Source organism: Carex rostrata, chromosome 4, assembly GCF_964058835.1.
Source record: "Carex rostrata chromosome 4, lpCarRost1.2, whole genome shotgun sequence".
NCBI classification, from domain to species: Eukaryota; Viridiplantae; Streptophyta; class Magnoliopsida; order Poales; family Cyperaceae; genus Carex; species Carex rostrata.
In genome coordinates, this window is record NC_135921.1 from 1,888,770 (window position 1) to 1,913,081 (window position 24,312).

Sequence of the window (24,312 nt, forward strand, 5' to 3'; positions counted from 1 at the left end):
TTAAGATCAAATTTTATATTTTTTTGATTTTTTACTATTTATTAAGTATTTTACAAAACTGTTATTTTTAGACAATTTTGGACCACTGAAAAATAATAGTTTTATAAAATACTTAATAAATAGTAAAAAATTTAAAAAATATGTAAAATTTGATCTCCAAATACATTTTAATATAGATATCATGTTGAATAGTTTAGATCGACTGTTTAGACTTTAAAATTTGTAAAATCAAATTGTTGTAAGATGTTGTAACTTTCAAATGTTGTAAGTGGACCCCCTCCTCTAGATATATATACTTTTAAAAAATTTCTAAGAGCATCTCCAATCCAGCAATTGAAATTAATTGCTAAATAACGGTTATGAAAATTTTAGCAATTTATCTGCTGCATTGGTGCAATTAAATATTTGCATTTTTTTTAGTTATACTAGATACATTTATATATATACCTGAAAAATATTGATTATTTTCTTTTGTTGTTTCGAGCTATTCCTTGTTTGCCGTTTTTAAAACAACAACATATGAATTTAATATTTTTATTCCAAGTTTAATATGTTAAGATCTGTATGTCACAGTTTTGGAAGGTGATTGCATGCTATTCCAGTGTTATTTTATTTTATTATCATGTTTGACAAAAATAGTAATGGAATGAATATGGTAACATGTGATTGCATTGCCATTACGATTTTATTATTCATGACTATTGTGCCGCCTATTTATTGTAAATGTGGATTTTTTTTCTACTCCCCTTGACGGGAATTAGTTCTTTTGGAAATAATTTTTATTTTGGAAATATAAACTATCATTGATTTTTTGTTGTTGTTGTGAATTTCAATAACCATTATAATCTGTACTAAATAAAAAACTATAATAATATATTTCCTAAAATGATGAAAACAATAATCATTCAGACTTTGTTACATCTTGTTAAGTATTTTGTTAATTTCAGCAAACCCACATTTTTATTCCATCACGTTAAACATAAATTAATCAACTACTTCATGTGGATTCTTCGATCCTTTTCATTTCTACAAAATCTTCAATAATCTCTTTCTATCTTATTAAGCATGTAGATGAAATTTCAAATTGAATATCACCCCTCCAATCAAATAGTCTGCCTTTTTTTTTATTCTATGCATCTTTTTGATATTTTTTAATATGCAGAAGTCTAAATTTATTTAGACACATACTCACTGCACTTATCTGATTTCTTTCCATTTTTAATATGTTATTTAAGAAATTTCTGAATTGATTGATAATTGATTGGTCATGTATTAATTTCTTTTTATTTTTTATATCATTTAAGGAATATTATTTGTCATTTATTGATCTCATTTAATATCGTGCCCGTGCCCGTGCCCATGATCTCATTTAATTAATGATCTTATCTCATTTCTTGTAAACATGATTGTATCTTATCCAAGACTAGTATCGTGTCTGTGTGTTGCAACGGGATATATTATAAAATTGAATATAATATGAAGATCTTATCCAAGAGACATTTTTGTTTGACATTCACACAAAATTAAAAAAATATATATTTAAATGAAAATAAAAGACACAAATGAAAAAAAATCCAAATAATAAATAGCAATATAAGAAACGACAACAAATGAAAAAAAAGGATCAAATATAACATAAAAAAAATCTTGAAGTATCATTGCGATTTAATATCTAATTTTCTTCACAAACAAGACATGTCATTAAACAATTTAGAGGAGAAATGATCTGAAAAAAAATAAAATTGGAAAAGATATGATTAAATGATTTAAATAAGAATTTTCTCTACATATATATATTCTTGATGGAAACTATTTTAACAATGGAAATTTATCTACATATCATTTCTCTAAATGAAAGTTTTAGATATTCTTTATTTTCTCTCCAGATCGAAAAGATATGATTGTTTCTATTAGCACAATATCTGCTATTCATCCATTCACAAAGATACAGTAGCCTTAAACAAAATCCGGAAAGGTGTGATTGTTTCCATTTTCATTGTCGAAACTATAGAGGAAGATAAGAAATGAAATGGAGGAAATGGAGAAATAAGAAAATAAGTTAATTATAAGAATCAAAGATAGCTGTAAGGAGAAATAAGAAAACGTATCGCTAGGAATTCATTCAATTTTAATGTGACAAATCATGTAGCAGTCTATGTAGATGTTTTTAACTAAATTTAGATTTTTTACACATAAAATAAATGTATGTAATAAAAATAAGACATATTATGTGATTAGATGGCTGATATTCAATTCAAAAATCCATCTTTCAATCTCAGCCATTGGCGGATCAGGACAACTACGTGCATAAATATAAGAATGGAGATATGTGCCATTTAAAATTAATGTATTTAATACACTACATTTGTTATCATGACTATTTATTTATTCAATTAAGTTGAATCTTATCAGCCTAAAACACGGTAATAATTAATATTGACAAGTTGTAACATGTTTTGAACCGTTCAAAAGAGAGGGGTGCACGACCTATAACTTTTTTTTTTTTTTTATAAAATACTAGCGCCTATTTAAATTTATGTGTTATGTATCAACTTAACTTTTTTATAACTAAAACATAAATTTGAAATTTAAAGGATTATTTTTGTCAGTTACATTCTATTAGCGAAAGAAAAGAACATGATTTGGATTCCCCAAGAGTGTATATCAAAAATATAGTTTACTGAGAGATCTTGAGCGACGAATAAGATATGAACCATATTAATTTAATATTTCTAATTTTATTATATGTTTTCAATTGTAGTAATTGAATATTTTCTTTCTCTTTGACTGCAAATATAAGTACTACTATGATATCTTCAATTTGCACTAATTGACTTTTCATTTCTAATTTGAATTTTGAATCAATCTACTTTAATATCATTCATGGATATTGTTGAATAATTATTCTTTTCATTAGTACATTTTTATGAAAATATGTCATTTTATTTATACTGAAATTTAGAGAATTTGACTTTGGACGTTCTCTATAAAAACCGATCTTCATCCAGAAGTGTGAAGTGCTAAAAAACTTCAAATTTTATGATGCTTAATTAAAAGAATATACATTGCCATAATCTTGGGTTTGATCTCATCTTGCTAAATCTTTTAGTCTAGTCTCAAACTCACTATTCTGACAAGAAACCTTGATCATGAATATATTGTTGTAATCTTCTTGTTAGACATTTCAATAGGTCATTGAGAGATCTAACTTGGTTGATGTACAACCCATAGATCATTGTGAGAGGTACAACCAATCTTATAATTGTTTGAGAAATACAAAGGCACATCGTTAGTGGTTGCAAATGTCCGAAAACATAGGTACTTAGCCGAGTTGGTCAATTGGCTAGTCCGAATTCCGTTATCAACTCTTATGTTTTTTTTTTTTTTTTTTTTTTTCTGTATCTTTATTTAATTTACAGCATATTTAGAATTAAATCTTTGAGTAAAGATTTTAGTCCCCGCTGATTAGTCCCCTATTAGTCTCCCTAACAACCTATTGTCATTAATATGCTTGACTCCTCTCTCTCTTCCGATCAACAAAAAAGCAAAATCATATTCACGCTCTTCACGGCCTTCACGGCCTCCGCCTCTTCTCTTTCTCGGCGTGGTGCACCGTCGAGATTCGACAAGGAGAGTGTGGTGCACTGTCGAGATCTGGCGATGAGAGCGTGGTGCACCGTCGAGATCTGACGAGGAGAGAGTGGTGCACCGTCAAGATTCAGCGGTGAGAGCGTGGTGCACCATTGGAGGGGGTCCATGCTAGCCCAGCGAAGGTTGTCACAGTGGAACATATAAATACTTTATTAGTTAGATATGAATGTTTCATTTATTAGATATGCATACTTCATGTTAGATATGAATACTTCTTGGAAGAGGTGAGGTGAGAGAGATGGATCTGACTTTTGAATTTTGAATTGTATAAATTATTTCGAACATGTATGAATACTTCATTTGTTAGATATGAATACTTCGTTTGTTAGATATGCATTCATGTTATTTAGATATGAATATTTCTTAGAAGAGGTGTTCAAGAAGAAGGGTCTAACTTTGAATTGTATAAATTATTTCAAATATGTATGAATACTTCATTAGTTAGATATGAATATTTCTTAGAAGATGTGTTCAAGAAGAAGGGTCTGTCTTTGAATATTGAATTGTATAAATTATTTCAAACATGTATGAATACTTTGTAATCGTCAGTATGAATACTTCATTTGTTTAGATATGAATAATATATAGATTCGCTGTAGTGGTCCCCAATCTTGGCAAATGTCATTTTCAGACGGTTGTGGTCCCCAATCCAGGCTGTCACAAGACGTCAGCGGTCCCCCTGGTCGTTACTGGTCCCCTCCAGCTTGTGTTTACATATGACGAATGGTTCTGATAATAAGTATGAATACTATACATTCATAGGTATGAATACTATATGTTTTGACTATTAACTCAGAGTATAAATCCCCCATATTAGATGTTGGAGTCAGTTAGTGGTCTCTTGTCGAAAGTTATTTGTCTTTTAGTACGGAGGACGTTTAGGGGACTGATATGGGGGTACTGTTAGTCGTTCATCATCTCAACTATAGAATCCAGCTGCATGAACACACGAAAGCTTGCATGCTTGAAGCATGCATTCAAACTTTGTTGCGTTCATTCTATACCTAGAAAATTATTTTCAGCATCTTTTAAACATTTAAGCATATGAGTTTAGTCAAAAGCTATTTAATAATGTGTTTGAAAACTTGATATAATTAATTAATCTAGTCAAACTTTTGAAAACTGGGATAATCGTGTGCATTTTGAAGAGAGACAAAAAAGAAGAAGAAGAGATTCAGCTAATGAATAAGTTAATGCTTTCACCGGGTCACCAATTAATGTCCCAATTTTGTTCTTGAAATCCGAAAACTGAATCGTAAAATTACTTTAAAATCACTTAATGCATAAGTTATATATTGATTTTCAAATTACTTAATATAATAATCCTTATATTCATGGTTGATGAGATGACATATTTATAATTTTATTACTTTACTTTTCCATTTTTGAAATTAGTCATGCATATGAATGGTTGAAGAAATCTAGAAGGAGAATTGTTATTTTATTATTATTATTATTGCCAAATTATATATCTAATGTGACCCAACCTATGTTACATCCTATCTATAGAATTCATGTGTAGTTTCTGAAATTTAATTTTATTGTAATTAAAAAACATTATATATATATATAGAAGAAAATATAGTTAGTCAAGCATTAAACTCTTCATCGAATTGTTTAACGCCTCGAAAGCAACTGATCTGGTCATGGCAGCAAGATTGAACCAATTGTTCTGTGATGGATAAACTGATTTACTGCTCCCAAATAACAACCTGAGTTAAAAAAAGAAAAGAAAAGAAAAAACTATGTAAATATTGGTGAACTTGAGTATTACTCTTAACAAGTAACATTTCGATTCACTGTTTCAACAAATTGTGCAAAGAGTAAAAACATTAAATAAAATTAACTTGTAATTTTTTTTACCACTTAATTTTGTACTAAATTAATTCAAAAATTTATAAATTTTGCATGTAAACACATTAATTATGAAGTAGTTCAATAGTTTGGATCAAAGCCATTTGCATATATAGGTTTTGGAGTGAAGGTCACCAAAAGCTTAAAAACACCCTAGTTCTAGTCTAAGTACATATATTATTGCTTGACCTCAAATCATTGATGGCATGAGCCTATAATTAATATATCATAAGTGGAACTGGAGAAACTTGAATTCAATTTAATCATTGATGGTGTGTACATATATATGACCAATTTATATGTTCAATCAATGCTTAATGAGGAAAATGACATGATAAGGAGGGTCCACTATATAGAAATTAACAGGGAACATATATAATCCTAGCTAGATAAAATAATTAAGTGAATATTAAATGTATATAGACTCTTTGTGCGCACTCCTCGATCTCCAACGAGGAAGATTAAAATAGAATAAACGAATAACGTCAAGAGAGAAAAGGCTATAAGATATTTAGCCTTAAAATTAATAAAGAATTATAAGATTGTTGTGGCAGGTAAAGTATCAATTAATTCCAGAATTAGAAAAGCGGAGAAAGCACAAATCCTCTTAATTTCCAACGTTGTGCAAGTTGCACATGGATCCAAAACTAATCATATAATTTCTCTATAAAGTTTTATTTATTAGGTGCCGACCTAGCTAGAGCAGTACAACATGTTTAGCATCCCATGAAAATCACCACATGATGAACCTCTTGGGTACAAGTCACTTTTGTTCCTACTCCCTAAGAAATTCAATGAATATCTGGATTTTTTTTTCTTCTATACCCTATAAAAATCCAAATATGACAGTAACCTAGATATATACACATGCCTGATCATAAGTTCATAACCCCCATAAAAACTACGTTCCTACTACTATTCATTTTTTTTTTTAATGAAAACCTACTACTATTGATTTTATTTGTCTAAAGTTATCAAAATTATATAGTTTATTCATTTATGTTTAAATATAATATTATTCATAGGCTGAGTTATCTTTTCTACTAATTCATGAAGGCGTTTTTTTTTTTTTTTTTTGATAACTCAACAAATATGTTGGAACTGCGAGCTTGATGCAGTGGCACGAACCCTCATCTCTCGTCTAAGAGGATGCAGATTCAATTCTCGAGAATAGCATCTACAAAATATTGGGATGTAGGCCCATTATTAAAAAAAAAAAACTCAACAAGTTAGCATGCTATTTTATCTATGACTTCCTAATATGATACGTAAATAAATATAGATGCACATCACCCTTCTTATTAAAACTTACAGCTTAAAAGGATTTGCATCTTTAATTCCAACATGCAAAATAAAGCTCAGGGGAAATCTATCCAATATTGTTAAGAGGGCTTGATCACAAATTATTCAACAAAATATTATCAATATTTGCTATGATGGCTTGATCACAAATTATTAAGATATGTTGGCCAAATAAACATATGTTATGAGGGCTTTTCAAAAATTATTCAACAAATTATAATCAATATTTGCTAATGACTCCGCGTGACTAACTAAGTAAAGGCTGGCCAATGAGACAACAGATTAGTGCTCACCTAATTAATTAGTTGCCACTATTGGTTGGGAGACTTCTAAACAAAGCACAATTTATGGAAACCTGTACACCCTAGTTGTACTTTTAAAATGACTTTTCAGGGGTCCCCAAATTAGTAAATTGTTACAATTAATGCCGTAATCCACACTCCAGCGATGGAGGAGAAACAAGATGTATTTTTTCAAAATTAATTATATGTATGATACCTCAAGACTTAGCAATATATATGTAATTTACTATAAAAATAGTTTCTTTGTTTGCCTACTAAGTACTAATTAACACCCTTTTTCCAACAAGAAAGAAAGTAATATATGCATCCTAAAACTCACACACAAGCAATACAATATTCCTAGAAGATTTGAATTATATTCGTCCCTACAACTGGGAATATTTGAAATATATATGTTCCCTACAACTTGGAATAATTGAAAAATGTCCCCTACAACTTTGTCCCCAAATTGAATTCTTTGAATTGACACCTACATTTTTTAAAATAACTACCTCTGAGTCTGAGGTATAGTTTTCTTCACATCATTGCCTTTCTGGAAGGAAAATGAGATTTTGCAAAACTCAAATTTCCCTTCATTTATGCTTAAATTATTGAAAAGAAAAGAAAACATTCACTACAGCAAAAGCACCCTTCTGTGATCGTTCAAATCGATCGCAGAAGGATAAAGCGCCGGTCGCTGAAGGTTCAAATACGTGGTTGGAAGCCTATCAACGACCGATCGGGCGGTCGCAGAAGGGTCCCAAATCGATCACAGAAGGTTAATTTTTTTTTTTTTATTTTTCTTTTCCCCAATTGGTACAAAATGTATCAAACAAATATAACATTAAACCCATTTTGTTCATATATTTTTCTCTAGCCCCAATTGGTACGAGACGTAATTCACAAGCATTTAACATCAAATATCAAACAATTCACAAGCAATGTAATTGGTACGTACCAAACATTTAACATCAAATATCAAATAATTCACGAGCAATTTAATTGGTACGTACCAAACCATTCACAAGCAATTTAATTGGTACGTACCAAGCAATAATTCACATCAAATATCAAACAATTCACAAGCAATTTAATTGGTACGTACCAAGCAATTCACAAAATGACATAAACATTAAATATCTAAAGTACTACATAAACATCAAATATGAAATATCTAAAGTACGACATAAAAATAAAATATCTAAAGTACTACATAAATATCAAATATGAAATATCTAAAGTACAACGTACATAAAAATAAAATATCTAAAGTACAACGTACATAAAAATAAAATATCTAAAGTACAACGTACATAAAAATAAAATATCTAAAGTATGACATAATATCCTAAAACATAAAATATCTACTAGTCATCTTCGAGATCATCCCCGCTATTATCATGAGTATCAGAGGTCGATGCATGGTGCAAGCTAGAACCTCCTTGTGAGAATATAACTTAAATTTTTATGGTTCAATGTTAAGAGTTTACTGTTTAGGATTTAGGGTTTAGAATTTTTAGGAGTTTACTGTTCCGTTAGTTTATTTGCCATACTTAGTGTTCTTATTGGTTGTGGATGCCCTTATTGATTCAAACATATCCAAAAATTGGATTTCGTACCTGATGAGATGAAGAATGTCCCACGATATGCCTCAACTCCGGTCCGGTCGTCGGTTGCTGAAGGGTTCATCTCCGTTGCTTTTATTTGTTTATTTATTTTTGATTTTTTGGAAGGTCTTCAGCGACCGACGACCGGACCGGTCGCTGAATACCAGTTTTGTTGTAGTGCTTTACTGAAGCCATAACTATAAAAAATTATGAAGTAGCTAGATTGTCTCTTTCATGCATGTCTAGTCCTGTAAAAATTGAAATATCTACATTATTATTATAGTATTATCTTAGCGCATATTTCAAGAATCGGAAAAGACTAAAAAATTAATCTTTTTATTAGGGCTACTAATTAATATTAACAAGGGCCCAATTAAAGCCTCAAACATGGAAATCTTGCATTGGTCCAGTCTATCTTAATGTAATGCTGATAGACAATTAATCACAACCTTTTTTTTTTAAACTATTTTCCTTGTAACTGGAATTATATTCTTTCTTAGCCTAGATCTACTTATTCATACGATTACGCATTCATTGTTTAGAATAGTTAGTTTAAGATAGCTTTAAAGTGCCTTATAATAAAGAAAAAAAAAATTCAGTGTCTTCTTAAAAGAATGAAATATTTTTCTTAGCAAAAGGTAATTTTTTATTTGGAGGGAAACTTCTTTTAAATAATGATTGAAAATGAAAAGAATGCAACAAGTAAAATGAATATGTATAGAAAATAATAATTTTACCCTCAGAGGAATTCATCAGCTCCATGAGTCTTCAATTGATAAAAAAAAAAAAAAAAATTAGAGGTGAATAACCACAGAAATCTACTAATACAAAAGTTGCAATAAAATCTTTTGATCTCCAAGGGTCTTGACTCCATTTTTAGAAATGAAAAAAAGATTCTTCCCTTGGTGGAGGTCCTTTCGACTGCCCACAAACCGCACATTTGTCGATCATTCATTGGCTTCGAATTAATATAATCCTGCAATCCACGCCACCTAATCGGCAAATAAAGTTGAGCTATTTGTGTCTATCGTTACTACTTAACCAATAAACAAAGTTATGATTGAGGAAAGAAGATATGTTTTTGTTTATCTCTGTGTGCGTGTCGGTTACGATGCCGCGTTAGTTGTTAAGAACAGTTGGTGCGAGACACAACTACTGGCGTAAGGTACTTAACAATTAAACTTGTGAAATTAATCTACATTAGGCCATACTGTCAAACATAAGCTGTGTCATATTTGCAATATCACCTATATGCATGCTGCCATGATTACTTGATATTCAAATTATATTATATTCATCGTTCAATGTTACCAAGACATTTCCAACTTTCCCTCCTGACATTTCCTAGGCAATATTCCTTGTAAAGCATATATACTTGAAGTACAAAGGATGCAAGTGCATGTGTTAGTACTTCAGCAGCGATGTTGAGCATTTACATAGAAAAGGAAACCAGAAAGTGCAACTGAAGGTATAAGCAACTCAATCCCCCAGTAGAGAGAGAGAGAGAGAGAGAGAGAGAGCAAGGAGAGTTGAATGCTTGGCATGCTTTTACATTGGACTATGCATCCAAAGATAGGGTAAGAGATTCATGAGGTGGCGCCGATGTAAACGATAGTGTTAAATACTTAATTAAACAAGTCCAAAATAACAAATAGTTTTTCCTTTATGACAATGACACATTATTGCAGTAATTACTATTTAGTAATTATAACAGTAAAAACAGAAGAAAATTTCATGTTTTCCATAGCATCTTGGTACATATGTGGGACTTAATTTATGACAGCCATTCATTTCATCACAGAAACCAAATTACAACAATATGTATGTTTGGATATTATAAATTTTCTTAGCTTATTTCTAAATTTTTTGGTCAAGCATCACAACTCCGTTGAGGTTCAGATTTTAAGTAACTTGTGGTAGGAGAAAGGGGAGGTAGCACAGTTGGCTAGGAAAAAGTTATAATAGAGCTGTTGTAGGCCCAAAGGTCGAGACTCGAGAGTTCGATTCTCCCGCATTACTTCGTAGCTTCTACGAAGGTTTTTTACAAAAAAAAAAAATATAACTTGGGGTAGATTTTATTCCAGTTATATAGTTATTTCATCTCTCCTGAAGATGAAAAAATGAGGTAACAGCTAGCAAAATTTTGAAAAATATGGAAATGTATCAATTCTAACTTTCTTTCTTAGAATATTTGATTTGATATATTAATAGCTGTTGCAATCAGCTAAATAAGTACGTGTTTAATAAATAACTAGCAAGGTAATATTAGAACATTCCAACGGCTCTTTAGGCCTTGTATTGAGACTTGAAATAATAATAAGAATTCAATCAAATAATTCTTTAATTTATCAAATTTTAACACTCTCATATAATTAATAATGATTTATTAAGTTTGACAAAAGAAATTTAGTACCAGCATATACAAGAATGAGACAGTATATATCTGTGACCGATACTGCTAGTATACCCTCGTGGATACTACCGTCGCTAATAGAAAAAACACCTTTCTGTCGGTATACCCTCGTGGCTGTACATTTTGAGAATTTTTTTGTAGACCAGTACTCGCGGCTGTCATAAATATTTTGAGAATTTTTTTTGTAGGCCAGTACTCGCAGTTGCACAATAAATTTAAGTGCAAAAATAATTAAGTTGATATTTTTTGTCAAAAATAATAGAAATAATTAAGAACACAAAACTCTCAAGAAAACTCCCTTTCCACCCTATTTTTATTTCTTTCTTTCTTAATTAATTTTATACGGCTGCTCCTCTATATATAAGCTCAGCTAGATATTCTAGTAAATCAATTACATTTGTCAAACATAGAATACTCAATCTTTAGAAGGAAATCAACTACTATCTATATATGAAATAATATATATGTGCTACACATTCATTTTTCTTTCTTCATATCTTCTTTCCCTCTTTGAATAGATATGGATCCTATCATATCTTCTTTCCCTCTTTGAATAGATATGGATCCTATCATATCTTCTTTGATTTCCATATCTTCAGCTGCCAAGTGTATATATTCTCAACAATTTTCTTTTACCCAAAAACCCTACTTCACAAAATCTCCAAAGTATTCTTTATGCCGGGCATTCAAATGGCAAAATTTCAATGGATAACATATATATATATAGTGGTCCAAAAAGCGAGAGATTCAATCCCATTGGTTAGGTTCCACAATATTTTGTCTTATCAATTCAAGCTTGCCTTGCCACGTTGGATTCTTGTACCTTTTATTCTATCTCTCTGTTTTATTCCATAAAATGGTTATTTCCAGCGTATATTAAGTATACCTCGTCAGGGAAAACCAATTTCTGATTTAGCTATAAGTTGTTTTGTGAAGGATATTTAATAATTGAAACATTTATATGTTTTTTCTGCTGAGTTATATTTTTCAATTTCTAGTAATGGTTAGTATTGTATTACAATTAATGATTTTACTTGTTGTGATGGCTGATTTTTACCCAAAAAATTTGTGTTAATGTTACATATTGAGCAAGGAATGATCAATAAACTTTAAAAGTAGGGAGTTCTCTTTATTTGGCTTAAACTGTAGAGAAGCAACTTCTTTTTGTTAAACCAATGAGAAATCAAGAACTAAAATTTGTACCATTCATATATTTTTTTAAATAAAGCTATAACTGCACTACTGTTAGTTTTCTACTCGAAGTTTGAAACGCACCTGAAACTGAAAGGAGTTGAACACACAAAATGAGAATGAGAGGAAAGTGCTCCTCGTGCATTTGAGCGTGTGCATAGAAGACAAGTGTCAATCATCGCCTCATGATACATTTACTATTGCCAAGAATAGAAGGAAAAAAAGCTTATCTCCAAGAAATCTAAACATAGTTTCATGTTTATTTTAATGATGTGAACAGTTTTTTCATTTGATTCGGAGTAAATCCTCTTATTTTATTGGCAAGTAGGCTAACATGTTTAAATTTTTTTTCATTATCTTTCTCGATGTTACTGGTAGTATAGAGAAAATCCCAAAAACATATAGCACAGAGAACAAAACACAGTACAAGTGCACACCTCATCAGGAATGGCTTTAGTCTATGCAGCATCTAAAGGCATGATGCAAATATTAAAATAACCTATCTTGATTGTTTTGAGTAGTTGGTTTAAGAAAAAACAGGCGGCGGAGAAACAGTCGTTACTGTAGATTGTTGCTTCGTGCTTGACCACGCATTGCTATATGTGCTTCACATGACACCGGTACTCATGCTGACAGCCCCTAATCTCGGCATTAATTGCACAAGAAAACAGGAAAATTATTTATATATTCAAAAACTTCCGTCCCGTGTTAGCCTGACACGTGCAAAATGAATTGTTTCTATTCTACTACAGCTTATAGGGGGCAGGCATATGCACAATTGTTTCTATTCACATGAATTGTTTCAATAGGGGAGAATTGGACTAGATGGAAAAATTTTGGGTCGATTGGTGCATAATGGTGATTTGCACAAGTTCCATTCTATCATTTTTTTTTTCTTTTGCTTTCGTTAAGCTTGATCAGTACTAAATTAATCAAATGAAAGAAAAGTGCAACTCAACTAGGTAATTGTAAGCCTAAATACAATTTCTAGGGTTTCACTTAGCTTGTCGGAGAGAAAGCTGGACAAATCGGATCGAAGTAAGGTTCATGCTCCCGATTCTCTGTGAGGAAGGAGAAGCAGGGACGGGACAAAGCAACACATGCTGAGAGCATCGAATCGAAAGAATCGGAATGAGCACGACGAAGAGAGGAGAGAAGCCAGTGAGAAGGAGAGAGGAAACATAAGCTCCCTTCGCTGATGGCTAATGACTGATTTAAAATTTAACGGAACCGCTCCGTTAAGATAAAATCCAGCACTTCTGGTAGCACGAATATTAGCGTAAATTGGACACTCAGGATTTTGGAATAGATTTGGATTATATAATTTTGGTGCATTTGAACGCTCCTCTCTCTCTCTCTCTCTAATATATATATATGAGTTAGGCTAGGGTGCTATGAATAGCATAGTGGCCTCCCGTGCTACGGCTCAATATTCGAGTTTTCAAAATTCAAACGGTCGATCCGAACCGTTCATCTTATTCTCCATATTAATATCTGCTTGGAGACCAAATTTTATAATTTTCTGAATTTTTTTACTATTTATTAAGCCACTTTGAAAATCGCTAATCCAACGGTTTTACTGTTTTGTGCAGCCACCGTTGGATCAACAATTTTGTAAAATACTTAATAAATAGTAAAAAAATTCAGAAAAATGTAAAATTTGGTCTCCAAGCAGATATTAATATGGAGAATAAGATGAACGGTTCGGATCGACCGTTTGGATTTTGAAAACTCGAATATTGAGCCGTAGCATAGAGGCCACTATGCTATCCATAGCACCCCCAGCCTAACTCATATATATATATATATATATATAGAGGTGGGCTACGGTGAGTTGCGAAGTAAAACGCGTTTCTACTTCACGCCGTATTTTTATTTTGAAAGTCCAAACTATCGATCCGAACCGTTAGATGTTTAATCCATATTGAAATGTGCTTGGAGACAAAATTTTACATTTTTTGGAATTTTTTTACTATTTATTAAGCATTTTTTAAAATTGCTGTTTTGCTGTGAACAGTAAAAAACAGTAAAATTTTCTGGACCATCAGATCAGCGACTTTCAAAATTGCTTAATAAATAGTAAAAAAATTCAAAAAAATGTAAAATTTGGTCTCCAAGCACATTTCAATATGAAGAACAAGATGAACGGTTCGGATCGATGTTTTAAACTTTAAAATCACAAAATATGAGCGTGAAGAAATATGAGCGTGAAGTAAAATAGTTGCTTTACTTCGCAACTCACGTAGCCTAGCTCTATATATATATATATATATATATATATATATATATATAGAGGTAGGCTAATATACAATCGATTGTTTCTGAGGTCTCGTACAATCAAGTCATTTTTCAATTTTTAAAGTCCAAATGATCGATCAAAACCGTTCATTTTGTTCTCCATATTAATTTGTGCTTGGAGACCAAATTTTACATTTTTATGAATTTTTTTACTATTTATTAAGCCACTTTGAAAATCGCTGATCCAACGGTGGCTTCTGATTTTACTGTTTTGTTAAGCCACCGTTGGATCAGCGGATTTCAATGTGGCTTAATAAATAGTAAAAAAATTCAGAAAAATGTAAAATTTGGTCTCCAAACACATATTAATATGGAGAACAAGATTAACGGTTTGGATCGATCATTTGGACTTTAAAAATCGGAAAATGACTTGGTTGTACAGGACCTCAGGAACAATCGATTGTATATTAGCCTATCTCTCTCTCTCTCTATATATATAGTAAAATGAGTATTTTAAAATTTTAAAATGAGTTTTAATATAAAAAGACAACAAAATAAATAAATTTGTGAGTTTTTGAAGTTTAGAGGGGGAATATGTAAATTCAAAGTTTAGATGGAGAAATACGTAATTTTGGACTTTTTGAGTCTGATAGGCGTTTTATACTTTTAATAAATGACGATGGGTATTTTATAAATTTAAAATGAGTTTTATTATAAAAAATAATAAAACATATAAATTTGTAGGTTTTTAAAATTTGAAGAAGAAAATACATAATTTTAATATTTTTGAGAGGTATACATAAAATTTCCTCTAAACAAAAATCTTTGAGCCACTCAGTTTGCCTTTGTCCTTTTCGGCACATATGGTTAAGCCATGTCAGATTTTTTTTTTTTTTAAAAAAAATTGACATCAAAGAGAGGATTTTTTTTAAAAATAGAATTGTTTTTAATCTTTTTAACGGAACAAGTACTTTTTGTGATAAAGTTATAAAAAAAGACCACCGATTCTAGAGGTCAGTGGAGGCAAAAAGAACTATTTTCTCCACCGATCTTTAGAATTGGTGTACCATTTTCGGACAACCGATAGTGCTGATTTTAGATAAATGTGAGTTTTTTTTGGAGAAAATAGTTTTTTGTCTCCACCAATTTCTATGATCGATGGAGTCTTTTTTTTTTATAGCTTCTCTACATATAGTGTTCGTTCCATTAAAAAATTTAAAAACAGTTTTATTTTAAAAAAAAAAATCTCAAGGAGAACACGGGAGTGGTCTACTTGTCTTGGGCCCATTAATTTATTTGTGAATTTTTCTATTTATAGAAATTATTACTAAATCATATAGGTAAATAGAAGAACTGATAGGAGTTCCGAAATAGAGATAGTCCTTAAAAAAAATTTGTTGTTTGGAGCTGATTTTTTTTTTCCGGATTCAAAGTTATTTTAATTTTCTGATGGCCATAGTAGCACAAAAGACCACACCAGAAAAATGAAACACATTGGATCTGAAAAATAATTCGACTACAATGATAGAATCCAAATTTTTGTTTGAATCTAACATGGATCATACAACAATAAAAAATAGGGTAAATTTCGCTGGAGGTCACTAAATTTTGTTATTTGTCACGAATTGGTCACTCAACTTTGATTTGTCCTTTTTGAGTCACTCAACTTTGTTATTTGTTCCAATCAAGTCACTCAACGTTTTCCGTCCAAATTTTTAACGGAATATGCTAATTCCGTTAGTTTTTTGGATGGAATATACTAATTACGTTAAAATTTTGGAAGGAATGGGTATATTCCGTTAATTTTTTGGACGGAATAGGAATATTCTGTTAAAAATTTGGATGGAAAACATTGAGTGACTTAATTGGGACAAATAACAAAGTTGAGTGACTCAAAAGGGACAAATCAAAGTTGAGTGACCAATTCGTGACAAATAACAAAGTTTAGTGACCTCCAGCGAAATTTACCCTAAAAAATATCATAGCAACTTAAATACGTAATACGTACGGGCAAAAAATTTTAAAATTATGCGAGTCAAATAAAAATTAGAAATCAATTATATAATTTTTTTTCATACTTAATAGTAGTCAATTTTACAGTATTCGTAATAATTTATTTTAAACTATATAGAATATCATATAAAATTAATACAAAATTTTTGAAAATAAATGAGGATCAATTGACACATTCACTATACATGCTCCGCCCCTGAACTTAAAATTCAGATCTATTGAATCCAAAAAATAAGGAAAAAAGAGAGAGGGAGGAGGGCGGATGGAGTGGAAAAAAATGTGTCGTGCCGTGATCAAGTTAATTTTTCGTGTGTTGTGCCGTAATCAAAATATCATGTGTCATGTCGTGCCGTGTCGTGCCATGACCAAATTAATTTTTCGCTTGTAGTGTCGTAATCGAAATATCAAGGAGTGGTCACAGTACACGAATGATCAAGCCACGTGAGTCACGTTGTGCCCAAATGTGTCATGATCAAACGTGACTCATGTGACTACTTGATTATAATTTATGTTAGTTTATTCAAGATTCACCATTTGATCAAGATCTAACGATTCTAATTACATGTGACTTGCGTGACTGCGTATTGTATCATGCCATGCTTAAATATTTCACATGACGTGCCATGTCAAATTTTTAAAAAATAAACATAGCACGTGAATGGTCACATCACGTAACACACGAATCACGACACGTACCGATAGACGTGCTGTACAGTTATGTAATGAAGCCAACTCTGCCGTACTATTTTTCACTCTAAGTAGGCGGATGAAATATTTAAGATTGTAGCCTGAAATGTTTTCACAGATCCAAAGTTTTTGTGTTATTTTATATTAATTTTTAAAAATAAGAAATTCACCATTTATTTCCTTCTCATTAAATAACAAGCAAGTACGCGGTGACACCGATCCGCATTGACTCCATCTACCCTGGTCTGGTCTTCCGCATCTTTTCCTTTTACATTCGCATTGACTCCACCTACCCAGCCTGGTCTGATCTGGTCTTCCGTATAGACAGAACATGTGCTTTACTTTTCCAGGGGTGCTGAACTAGATAATTGAACATTAATTTATTATAAATCAATTATCAATGTGCATATATATGTTTTATAAAAACCCTCCAACTACAAGTATTGCTTCAACGATCCATTAATTCATAGAAACCAGAAGATTTATTTGATTACTCAAATTGAGACTGTCAGTATGATGAATGAAACGAAAAGAAATTCCTTATCCACAGTGGTGGCACTGATACTAACCCAACTTCTCTTCCTCCAGCAGTTCATCAAAAGCACTGAATCTACAAACACTATTGCTCTGCAGGGGTGCGCAGAGAGCTGCGGTGATATTCCCATCCCTTACCCATTCGGAATCGGCGTAAATTGCTATTTGTCGGAAGAATTCAATGTCACTTGCGACACAACCAATGGTACATGTTCTACTGCTTACTCTACTTACACACTTTCAGAAACCAATTCATATAGCTCTAAGATTCTGAATATAAGCCTGTCCTTGGGCCAGGCACGTGTAACTGCCCCTTTATCTTATCAGTGCTACAACAGCACCGATTACAATTCGATGGAATTTGAATTCAGTGTTTTCCGGCCAAACACTGAGGTGAACAAATTAACAGTAATTGGGTGTAATACACTTGGTTTTCTCAGCCTTGATTTCAGTCCTAATATCTCAGTAGGATGCCTTTCTACATGTGATAGCCTAGATACCCTAATTAATAACTCTGATTCCTGCTCTGGAATTGGCTGTTGCCAGGCAGCTATTGCCAAAGGAATGTCTAGTTTTGGGGTCTATATTAATGACATATCCAACAACTCGGAGGTATATAAATTCAGTCCTTGCAACTATGCTATGATAACTGAGGAAGCTGCGTTTAAGTTCAACACCAGTTACGCCACCACTAATGAGCTGAATGGCGCTAATATGCCGGTGATGCTCGATTGGGCCATAGGAAACACGACATGCGACATCGCACAGAGAAACAAATCTTCCTATGCATGCAAAAGCAGTAACAGTATTTGCTTGACTGTCAGTGGTCATGGTTATATCTGCAACTGCTCCAATGGTTATCAAGGCAATCCTTACCTTTATGGAGGCTGCCAAGGTCTTGCTCTCTTTTATTATTATTATTATTATTTTTCTTTTTATAACATTTGCAGTGGCCGCCACGACAAACTGCCTTATATATATCACAGTATTATGTTGACATCTTTATATTATGGCATATTTATGCAGACATTGACGAATGTGCCAACCAAGATGCATGCTCACAGCGAGGGAAGTGCCACAATTTTCAAGGAGGATATCGTTGCTCTTGTTCTTTCGGCTGGCGGCTTGAGCATAGAGATTGTCAACTCAACGTGGCACTAGTAATAGGTACATTAATTATTACCTTTAGATAGAGAGAGAGAGGACAGCGAATGCATATCCTTTGCATTAACTCAAAAGAGAATCTTTTGAGTTAATGAATCTCAACCGTTTGATTTTAAATTCTCTTTTGAGTTAATGAATCTCAACCGTTTGATTTTAAACAGAACCAATTCAACACCTGCTTTTAACATAGTGGGGTCTTTCAATATTAGTGCGAATTTAGTTTGCAAGAATCTTAAAATATATCGGACGGTTGAAATTCATTAACTAAAAATATTCTCTTTTGACTTAATGTAGAGGATACGAATTTGAGGACAGCCCCTGTCAAGTTTTAAAAAAAAGAGAGAGATATGGAAGATTAATTTGGTTTGAGTTGGGATTGGGATTGGGATTGGGGGTCTAGGTACATGCCCAAATATTTAAAAACTGAAGTTCCATAAGATGATTTTTTTTATTGAATCTGCACAAAAAAAATATATATATACAAAACTCAATAGGACATTGAGAAAAATTGAAGTTACATAAATAGTAGAAGTATTATGAGCAACATTTATAATTTTTTTTGTAGGAACTGCCGCTGGTTTTGTTGGTTTATCGTTTCTCGGAGTTGGTATGTATGTGTTCCTGGAAAGAAGAAATCTTTCTAAGATAAAAGGGAAGTACTTTCAACAACATGGAGGATGGATTCTTTTAGAAAAGATGAAATCAAACCAAGGATTCGGTTTTACAATATTCACGGAGCAACAAGTACAACAAGCAACAAACAATTTTGATAGTGCAAATATTATTGGCCAAGGAGGCCAGGGCACTGTCTACAAAGGAACCCTGAGAGATCAATTGGTTGCCATTAAAAAGTGTAAGATAGTTGATGAGAGCAAGAAGAAAGAATTCGGGAAAGAGATGCTTATTCTCTCACAAATTAACCACAAGAATATTGTAAAATTACTAGGTTGTTGTTTAGAGGTCGAGGTTCCTACGCTAGTATATGAGTTCATCCATAATGGTACTTTATATCATTATATCCATCACAAAAAGCAAGGATCAAACATTTCTCTTGCAACCCGTCTAAGAATTGCACATGAATCAGCAGAAGCACTTGCCTATTTGCACACTTCAGCATCTCCTCCAATTTTTCATGGAGATGTGAAGTCTGCAAATATTCTCTTGGACCAAAATTACACAGCAAAGGTATCAGACTTTGGAGCCTCAATACTAGCTCCAACGGATGAGGCACAATTTGTTACATTTGTGCAAGGAACATGCGGGTACCTTGATCCAGAATATATGCAATCTTGCCAATTGACAGACAAGAGCGATGTGTACAGCTTCGGTGTTGTTCTTTTGGAACTTCTAACCAGCAAACCAGTAATTGATTTTGATGCACCAGAGGAAGAGAGGAGTCTTTTGTCTCGCTTCCTCTGTACTATGGAAGAGAACAGACTAAAAGAGATTATAGATGATGAAATTAAACATGAAGATGACATGGAATTAATCAAGGCAGTTGCTGAGTTGGCTAATGAATGTATACGTATGAAGGGAGATGAGCGACCTACGATGAAGGAAGTAGCCGAAGAGCTTTACCGAATCATAAAGCTTAAACAGCATCCTTGGGGACAGGAGTACCATCTTGAAGAAACAGAGACTTTGCTCAGCGAACGACCCCAACATGACATTGAGATTGAGCATACAAGCTCTTATTTCAATGTAGATAAGGAAGCAGAGGAGAGCATTGCTATCGGTCGTTAATTAACATTCATTTCTTCAGGGGTTGTTTTTAAAAAAATCGTAGTTGATTCTAAGATATGTAATAGGAGATAAAAATCATTCTAATGTAATAATTGTAGGTACGCTAATACGATGTAATGTTTTTGTGGTCCTGGCACTAAATTATCCTCCAAAAAGATAATATCAGATTTCAACCTTCTTTTAGGGTAAGTGGGTAAGTATTGGTAGGGAAGGAGAGGAAGGAAAGAAAAAAAAAATAATGGTATGTTTTCTTTATGTAGTTCTTTTAGGTGGACTAGTACGTTTATGTTTTCTTTATGTTCTTTTAGGTAACTATTGGTAGGGAAGGAGACTGACCGGGCATCAGACCTCCCCTCCCCTGCTTCTTGAGAATTCACATCCTCTCTGCTCTCCATTATCATTGCATAAAGGAATCTTTTTGTGGAATCGGACACAATAAATCTCGAAGCTCAATAATACTGTCTCCTGCCCAAGTCCAAATCTCAAAACGGTTAAACTTTACCTCAACCTGTAAAGTGACGCCTATCCTCTACAGTACAGTATTGGAGAGAAGTTCAATCTGTTCCTGACTTCATCTGGCTCTGTTCCTTTTTAAAGAGATATGGAGTGGATCGAGGGGAGGGGATGAATAAATCAGGATCCATATTATCCTGGGTACCGTAGATGATTCCTCTCATATTGGGATTCAAGCTAGTGCAGAGATAATATTATTGGACTTTGAGATTCGTGCCAAGTTAAAAAAAATCGATCTGAATTTACTAATTGTTAAATATTCCCTTTTGCAGGTAACGAAAAGGATGTGAATTCAATAAATAAAATATGTTATTATGATTTCAATTTGTAATTTTCATTGAGATTCGTACATAAAGAAGTTTTTTTTGTTGGAATTCGCACAGAAAAATTTTGAACGATTAAAATTGGAATAGCAAGTTTCTATTATTCCTTTGAAATAACAACAGATTTATTTCTAAGGTGGCACTTGTATATGGATAAAGATAGTACTGTGGCAACCAGCTGACTCATCACAAGCTGGACTTAGCTCATAATTGGCTTGTTACAGTTACTGAGCGAGCTGAGATTAAGGACCTGAGCTAAAATGTTAGCTCATGGTCGTCACGAGTCAATTTAAAGCAGACTGAACTAACTCGTTAGCTCACTGAACTTTATTAAACAATTATCATACAAATTCAAAAAAATAAATACTAAAGCTCGTCAAACAAAGCAGGTTTCACTGTGGTTAACTAAAAGCTGAAAATTGCAATCTTTGTCAAGTTGTACTCGAGGGCGCATAGCACAAATATGAGGAAATAAATTTGCTACAATCCTTCATGAGTGAATAGTAACCCTATAATTTCTCTTTTTCCGAATCCAACCGTTAAATTATTTCGAGATGTGTGCATATAAAATATATGAAAAAGTTGCTTTGGAATTCGTTCTAAAATTAAATAGACGGTCTATTTTTAGTTTAAACAACAAATTTTTAGTTTAAACAAATTTGACAATATTTTAGTTTAAACAAATTTTTAGTTTCCAAATTTTTAAATCTTTAAAAACAATATTTTTAGTTTAAACAAATTTGACAATCCTATTTTGTTTTCATATTATATGCATTCATAAGTTATATTTAAGTGCAGCTCTAGTACTGTAATCACAATATATCAAAATATAAACATGTACTGAATTTCCAGGTTTAATTTGGACCAATTGCACATTTATTTTGAGAAAATTAATGTGCACTACCTGAGTTGTCCTTTACTCAATTAATACACAGATAAGATAAAGGAAAATTATGTTCGTGTTATTACTTCAATACTTTGAACAAAAAAAAAATTGCCAAGAAAAAACTAACATTACTTTCTAAGGTGCCACAGTTTGAAAAATAAGTACTTTTAGGTAAGTTTAGATCCTTACATTTTTGTTACAAAAAAAAAAAAATAAGCAGGCACTTGATGGGAATCAGTCATGATCTTCTTGAGTTGACAGAACATTTTTGTTTAAATTTAGACAGTTAACTAATTTGGTTCAATATGTTTAAATTTAGCACTGCTATCTATGTGAGAGATCATGAGCTTGAAACTTGAATAAAAAAATTATTTATTGTAATAACAAGAGTATTAAATAATTGGGTGACTTGATCTCCAACTTTTACTCAAAAAAAATATATATACGGAACTTTTTTTTCATATTGGTGTGGAGTATGATAGTAAGTGATATAAATATAAATATTCGTGAGTACTTTTTTGAACCAATCTGGTTCGAATTTAAATATAAATATTCTGTTATCTTAGGTGATATGAATTGTTTTTTTTTTTTTTTGAGGAATAGGTGATATGAATTGGTTGATATATAGTAAGTGGTAGCACATGGATTACAAATTTACAACCGACTAGACTGACAAAAAGGAACACAATGTCATAAACCTGGTAGCTCCAACTCTAGGTTTGAGGCCCCATGTAATAAATAGATTTGCGCTCATCAAGGTGGAAAGAGCAGCACTGCAGCAAGCATCTGGTTTTGACTAAAACCAAGGGCTCCGGAGCACTTCATTCTGCTACTGGGTCCGGATCCCCTAAAGTAACCCAACTTTTGAGTTTTGGATCAGGACCATCTGTTTTGAATCCATTGTTTGAGATAATTTCAAAATTTGAATTCGTTACTTGGGATGTGTGCGTTCCACTTCTTAATGCGATGCACATGGATAAAAATTACTTTGAGATTCGTGCGATCTAGATCAGCACGAATCTTGAAGCGAACATGCAATAATCTTATTGCAATGCGTGTAGATTGGACAGTAGAGAAACCCTTCAGATTCAAATTTGAGTTCGATAGGGCATTTTATACTTTTAATGAAGGGTAAAATATGTATTTTATATATTTAGAATGAGTTTTAATATAAAAGACAATGAAATGGGTGCATATGTGAGTTTTTGAACTTTAGAGGGGGGGAATACGTAATTTTAAAATTTAGAGGAGAAAATATATAATTTTTGAAGTTTTTGAGGGGTATCGTGAAATTCCCCCTATTTATTTTGTTGTTTTGTTATTTATTTTATTTGATTTTTATTATTTATTATTTTGTTCATTTATATCATTATCTCTTCACACAAACAATATTTCAAATAAACGATATTTTCAAAATAAACAATATACTCATAAGATAGATACAACCAACAGGTAACAAACAATATTTTCAAAATAAATGACATTTAACACAAAATAACAATTACACATAATATATATATATATATATATAGACACACATACAACATAAAAAAATAAAAACCATAAAACAAAGACAAAACAAAAAAAATATTTTATGTTTAAAAGAAAAACAAAAAGAGGGGTCGCAAGGGCATTGGGCGGCCTCAAAAATTGGGGACGCAGCGGTATTGGACAGACACCAGTCTTTGAGATTGCTCAGGCGTTTAGCGGTCCGGATAATTTTCGAATTTGCCCACAATCAGAGTAATTTATTTTTTTAATGCTATTAATAAAAATTTTGAATTCAAACTTTGTAATTGTTTAATAAGTACTAAGATAGATCGCTACGACTTTGATTTTTTTTTTTCAATATAATATAATTTTTAATTAATTTTGTTAAACTTAGCACTCCATGCAATTAATGTTTGAAAAT

The 24,312-nt window shown here is 32.0% G+C and overlaps 1 protein-coding gene and 1 pseudogene across 1 annotated transcript in view; one reads left to right on the forward strand and one right to left on the reverse strand.

The window, feature by feature from the left end:
* Positions 1-24,312, reverse strand: part of LOC144552639 (MADS-box transcription factor 23-like) — a 58,511-nt gene that overhangs the window by 12,489 nt on the left and 21,710 nt on the right. The window lies entirely within an intron of this gene.
* LOC144552929 (wall-associated receptor kinase 3 pseudogene) lies at positions 19,546-20,767 on the forward strand (annotated as a pseudogene).